The following is a 7,193-nucleotide window of genomic DNA, read 5'->3' on the forward strand; positions in this document are numbered from 1 at the left end:
TATGGTAACAAATCAATGCCAATTTAGTGGTGCGCCGAAGGAAGATCCAAATGAACATCTTCGAACCTTTAATAGGATCTGCACTCTATTTAAAATAAGAGAAGTGGAGGATGAACAGATATATCTCATGTTATTTCCCTGGACTTTAAAGGGAGAACCCAAAGATTGGTTGGAATCGTTACCTGAAGGGACAATTGATTAATGAGATGTTTTAGTTGAAAAATTTCTTAAACAATTCTTTCTGGCATCTAAAGCCGTAAGACTTCAAGGAGAAATTGTTACGTTCACACAGAAGCCAAATGAAACTTTATATGAAGCGTGGACAAGATTTGGAAAGTTATTAAGAGGATGTCCGCAACATGGTTTAGACACTTGTCAAATAGTACAAATATTTTACCAAGGATGCAACATCACTACAAGAAAAGACATCGATATAGCAGCTGGTGGTTCTATTATGAAGAAAACCGCAACTGATGCTTACAAAATTATTGATAACACTGCTTCCCACTCACATGAGTGGCACCAAGAAAAAGATATCGTTAGATCATGTAAAGCAGCTAGAGCCGATTCTAGCCATGACTTAGATTCCATTTCTGCAAAAATAGATGATGTCGAGAGACGAATGGAAAAGATGACTAAAGATATCTACTCAATACGAATTAGTTGTGAGCAGTGTGGGGGATCACATTTAACAAAAGATTGTCTCAGTATTGAACTAACAATGGAACAAAGAGAGAAAGTTTCATACATAAACCAAATGCCTGAAAATAATTATCAGAATAATTATCAACCGCCAAGACCCATCTACAATCAAAATCTGAATTATAACCGAAATGTTCCATACAACAACCAACAAGGTCATAGTAATCAACAAGTATCCAACAATACTTACAATCAGCAAAGACCTATTTTTCAAAATAAACCACCACAAACCAATGATAAAAAGCCAAATTTAGAGGATATGATGTCAAAGCTAGTTGAATCTCAAACACAGTTTTTCACATCTCAGAAACAAACTAATGAACAAAATGCTCAAGCATTTAGAAATCAACAAGCCTCTATTCAAAATCTGGAACAAGAAGTGAGCAACCTAGCAAGGTTGATAGGTGAAAGAAAACCGGGAAGTCTACCTAGCGATACAAATGCTAACCCCCGGAATGAAACAGCTAAAGCCATTACCACAAGAAGTGGTATTTCACTTAAACCACCTGAAATACCTGTAATTTCTGATGAAGCTATTCCTACTCCACAAGAACCACAATCTAAACAAGATAAGGAAAAAGAACCGGTAGTTGAAAAGATTAATGAAGATAACACAGTTAAGGCAAAACCTTATGTTAAACTATACCAACCACCACTTCCTTACCCGAGTAAAATGAGAAAAGAAAGACTTGAAGCCGAGCAATCCAAATTCTTGGATATGTTTAAACAAATAAATGTAAATCTTCCTTTCATTGATGTGATTTCAGGAATGCCTAGATATGCTAAATTTCTGAAAGATCTAATCACAAATAGAAAGAAAATGAAAGAACTCTCGGCTGTTACTATGAATGCTAATTGTTCTGCAGTACTGTTGAATAAGATACCAGAAAAATTATCAGATCCAGGAAGTTTCACAATTCCATGTTTTCTGGGTAGTCTTAGTTCAATAGAAGCATTGGCAGACTTAGGTGATAGTATAAATCTAATGCCATATTTACTATACGCTAAACTAGACCTTGGAGAATTGAAACCAACACGAATAAGCATACAACTAGCCGATCGATCAGTAAAATATCCTAGAGGGATAATGGAAAACATGCTAGTTAAAGTTGGTACTTTAGTATTTCCAGTAGATTTTGTTATTCTGGACATGGAAGAAGATTCTCGAGTTTCTCTCATATTAGGAAGACCATTCTTAAACACGGCCAAAGCAATAATAGACGTGTTTGGTAAGAAACTGACCATAAGTATAGAGGACGAGAGTGTTACCTTTTCTGTTGATAGAGCCATGCAACAACCGCAATCTGCAGATGATACATGTTATTATATTCAAACTATAGATTCACATGCAGAATTGTTAGAAGAATTTCCAGAATTACAAGGAACAGGAGAATGTTCTTTAGGAGAAGGAACTGAACCAATTGATGAAACTGAAATGTTAACTACACTTATGGCTAATGGATATGAACCAACAACAGAAGAAATTCAAATGCTAAAAGAGGAAGACAGATATCGATATAAATCATCGATAGAAGAACCACCGATATTAGAGTTAAAGCCACTTTCAAACCATTTGGAATACACTTATTTACATGGTGAATCTGAATTACCTGTAATAATATCGTCTTCTCTTACTGAAAATGAAAAATCTCAACTCATTTCTGTGCTAAAAGCTCATAAACCAGCTATTGCATGGAAGATTCATGATATTAAAGGAATAAGTCCTTCGTATTGCACACATAAAATCCTTATTGAAGAAGGTCATAAAACGTATGTGCAACGCCAACGAAGACTAAATCCTAATATGCAAGATGTTGTTAAGAAAGAAATTATTAAACTACTTAATGCAGGTTTAATTTATCCAATTTCTGATAGTCCATGGGTAAGCCCAGTTCAATGCGTACCTAAGAAGGGTGGCATGACTGTCATCACAAATGAAAAAAATGAGCTTATTCCTACTAGGACTGTAACAGGATGGCGTGTTTGTATTGATTATAGAAAATTAAATGACGCCACCAGAAAAGATCACTTTCCCTTACCTTTCATTGACCAAATGTTGGAAAGATTAGCCGGAAATAGTTACTATTGTTTTCTTGATGGTTTTTCCGGATATTTTCAAATTCCAATAGCACCCGAGGACCAAGAGAAAACCACGTTCACGTGCCCTTATGGTACTTTTGCTTACAAACGCATGCCATTTGGACTTTGCAACGCCCTTGCAACCTTTCAAAGGTGAATGATGGCGATTTTTCACGACATGATAGAAGAATGCATGGAAGTTTTCATGGATGACTTTTCAGTCTTCGGTGATACTTTTGAATCATGTCTAGTTAATCTTGAACGATTGCTTATTAGATGCGAACAATCAAATCTAGTTCTTAATTGGGAAAAATGCCATTTCATGGTTAAAGAAGGCATCGTTCTTGGACATAAAATTTCAAAGGAAGGAATTTAAGTGGATAGAGCTAAAGTAGATGTAATTGTTAAACTTCCACATCCCACCAATGTTAGAGGAGTTAGGAGTTTTCTAGGGCATGCCGGTTTTTACCGACGTTTCATAAAAGATTTTTCTAAAATTGCCACTCCTATGAATAAACTCCTAGAAAAGGATGCCCCATTCATCTTTTTAGATGAATGCATAAAATCTTTTAATATTATTAAATAAAAACTCACTAATGCGGCAATCATGATAACTCCAAATTGGAGTCTACCGTTTGAACTAATGTGCGATGCAAGTGATTTTGCAATGGGAGCCGTTTTAGGTCAAAGGATTGAAAAATGATTTCAACCTATATATTATGCTAGTAAGACGTTACAAGGAGCACAAAAAAACTATACAACTACTGAAAAAGAACTCCTTGCTATTGTCTTTGCTTTTGATAAATTTCGTTCATATCTCGTTCTAGCTAAAACGGTGGTCTATACTGACCATTCTGCTCTTAGATACCTATTTTCGAAACAAGATGCTAAACCACGATTAATCCGTTGGATCTTACTCTTACAAGAGTTCGATATTGAAATCCGAGATAAAAAGGGAGCAGAAAATCTCGTCGCTGATCATCTTTCTCGTCTTGAAAATCCTGAATTAGAAGTTCTAAATGAATCGGCAATACAAGACAACTTTCCTGATGAATATCTATTGAAGATAGATTATAATGAAATTCCATGGTTTGTAGAGTATGCAAACTACTTAGTATGTGGATTCCTTGAAAAAGAATTGTCGTACCAAAAACGAAAGAAATTCTTTAGTGATATAAAACACTATTTCTGGGAAGATCTACATTTGTTTAAAAGTTATCCCGATAGAATAATACACCGATGCATATTCGGGGATGAAGCCAGTCAAATCTTAAACCATTGTCACACAGGACCAACAGGAGGGCATTATGGGCCTCAGCTCACAGCAAGAAAAGTTTACGATGCTGGATTCTATTGGCCTACAATTTTCAAAGACGCACACCTTCTTTGCAAATCCTGTGATGCTTGTCAAAGGGCCAGAAAAATAAGTCAACGTGATGAAATGCCACAAAATGTCATTCAAGTATGTGAAGTATTTGATATTTAGGGTATTGACTTTATGGGTCCATTTCCAAAATCTCATAATAATCTCTACATTCTCGTTGCCATTGATTATGTATCTAAATGGGCGGAAGCACAAGCTCTCCCAACTAACGATGCACGAGTTGTAGTCAACTTTTTAAAACGTCTTTTTGCAAGGTTCGGAACACCGAAAGCTTTAATAAGTGATCGGGGTACTCATTTTTGTAACAATCAACTTGAAAAACTTCTCAAAAGATATGGAGTAACTCATAAAATCTCAACCGCTTATCATCCACAAACAAGTGGACAAGTTGAAAATACCAACCGAGCTTTAAAAAGTATTCTAGAGAAAACTGTAGGATCAAATCCGAAGGAATGGTCCATGAAATTGGAGGATGCACTCTGGGCTTTTAGAATAGCCTACAAAACTCTAATTGGAACCACACCTTTTAAACTCGTTTACGGAAAAGCATGTCATCTTTCAGTAGAAATTGAACACAAAGCATTTTGGGCTTTGAAGACATGTAATCTTGATTTACATGAAGCCGGACGTCTACGTTTAAGTCAATTAAATGAATTAGAAGAATTAAGACATGAAGCATACGAAAATTCGTTAATCTATAAGGAAATAATGAAGAAATGGCATGATAAAAGAATTAGAAGTTCAAAAGAATTTAAAGAAGGAGACAAAGTTCTTCTTTTCAATTCACGATTCAAGCTATTTCCTGGAAAATTGAAATCAAGATGGTCTGGACCATTCATAGTCAAAAGAGTTTTCCAGTACGGAGCAGTAGAATTAATAAATTCAAATGGGATTGAATTTAAAGTTAATGGTCACAGAGTTAAACATTACATACATGGTCCGATGGAAGTTGACAACGAAGTTAATCACAATTTCAACACCACATCTAACTAAGTGTGGGGAGGTTCGAATCTCTTTAGGGTAATATGTATTTCTGTTAGAGTTAGATATTCTGTTTTCGTGTAGTTCTCGAGAATGGAATCCAAATGGTCTTTCCCTAGCAGACCCTAAAGAACTAGTCTTCTCCCCCCATTCTGAATTTTTATTTTTTTTTAGGTTTTACAAGATGAAGACTTCCTGTGAACTAAACCATGGTCTAATGCTACACGCTTTAATCACTAAACGAAATAATGACACCCTTCCAAGTGAATTGGTATCATTAATCAGAGGCAAATTGGACGGAGTAAGAAAAGAATCCAGGAACGAAAATAATAAGTTACATTTTGGTAAAGGAAAATCAAAATCCGCAGCGAAAAGAAGAGCACGACACCTTGAATGATGTCACAAATGCGAAAAATGGTCACACGAAGGTAAATGATCAAATAATCAAATATATTCAAATACCGAGTTCGTTACTTTATGCAGAGAAGGACCGTTCATATGTTTCGAAGAAAAAACGTTGAATGCTCGAGGTTACGCCTATGTAGCTATGGAAAACCAATTAGTCCGACTATCTTATGAGTGGGCTAAAGCAGGTCACTGAGAATTCTATCTCACAGGTAAGTATGTACAGTTTTTTATTTTTTTTATTATTTTTAACCTTTTGATAATAAACGCTAAATCGTTCTCTATAAAGTATTAAATTGGTATTCAATAAAATTAGGTTTTGCGACCGAAATTATTGATATCATACAAAAATTTATTACATCACTGCGAAATTTACCGTTTATTCTTAAGGTATAAATATCTTTAATCAATCAACCCAAAATATTTCAAAAATTCGTCAGGAGTAAAACTAGGTAATATAGCCGAAATTACTTTACCGAAAAGAGGGGCGTATATTTTTGATAATATTTGATTGATTAAAGTGGGATAAAAGACCAAAAAGATTTTTAATTTTATTTTTACTTTGTTTTTAAAATTAATATATAAATATTAAATTATTATTGTAAACTTTTTAAATCAATATATATTTAAGTTTGTAAATATTTGAAAAAATTAATATTTTTAATATAAGTTTGTATGTATAAAAACAAAAATATAATATTAGTTTGGTGTGAATTTTTAAATAAAATGAATTTTTAATTTTATGCATTTTAAATTTAAGTTTGGTGTGAATTTAAAAACAAAATTTTACTTTATTTCGTTAAGTTAAAAAAATATGATTTTTAAAATTCGTCGTGAGTTGAAAACTAGGTCGTTGAACCGAAATTGCTCTACCCAAGGGAGGGACGAGAACTTTTATTATCATTATTGTTAATCTTACTGAATTAAAGTATGCCAAAAATATTTAAAAAACCCAAAAATCTTTGCTTTTAAAACAACGTTTTGAATTGACAAAATTTTAAAATTTTGTTGAGGGACGGACTAGGACATCATTCCGAAACTCCCTCATCCTAAAAAGAAACAAATTTTTAAAATCTTATTAATATATGTTTTAAAAGTTATAAGGTTTTTATATAAAAAAAAAGCAAAAATGTACTGTACCCGAACCCCGTTGCGATCGCATGGGATTTGGCCTTCCAATCCATGCGATCGCATGGAGCTGAAATTTTGGCCAGGATCAAATATCAGTCGACTGGTCTGTCTCCTCACAAAAACACACACATATCACGATAATACACCCAAATAATCTCTAAAAATCGAAATTTTTTACCGTAATTCGTCAAATTTCTTGCTCTAATCATGCCTAGGTTCGGATTCTTCAACAAAAAGGTAAAAATTACACCCCTAAACTCATAAATTTTCGAGTTTTTGTGATAATTACCAATATTTTACCTACTGCAATTTTGTTAATTTCTAGTGTAATTAATGTTAAATTGTTAGTATTTTATGCATGTATAACCTAGATTGATGCTATTTAACATGATTTGAAGCCAAAAACTTCAAAATTTTTAGAAATCTAGGGTTTGTGTTCTTGAGCAATTTGGGGCTTTTTGATATAAACAGGTTATGGCCGATTTTTGTCATGAATTATTGCTAAATTAAG

The 7,193-nt window shown here is 33.7% G+C and overlaps 1 non-coding gene across 1 annotated transcript; it reads right to left on the reverse strand.

The window, feature by feature from the left end:
* Positions 1–259: 259 nt before the first annotated feature.
* Positions 260–366, reverse strand: LOC139861028 (small nucleolar RNA R71). Its single transcript, XR_011763647.1, has one exon. It is a non-coding gene; the product is annotated as a small nucleolar RNA R71 (small nucleolar RNA).
* Positions 367–7,193: the final 6,827 nt, after the last annotated feature.

The sequence above is a fragment of the Rutidosis leptorrhynchoides genome, chromosome 7, assembly GCF_046630445.1.
Source record: "Rutidosis leptorrhynchoides isolate AG116_Rl617_1_P2 chromosome 7, CSIRO_AGI_Rlap_v1, whole genome shotgun sequence".
NCBI lineage: Eukaryota > Viridiplantae > Streptophyta > Magnoliopsida > Asterales > Asteraceae > Rutidosis > Rutidosis leptorrhynchoides.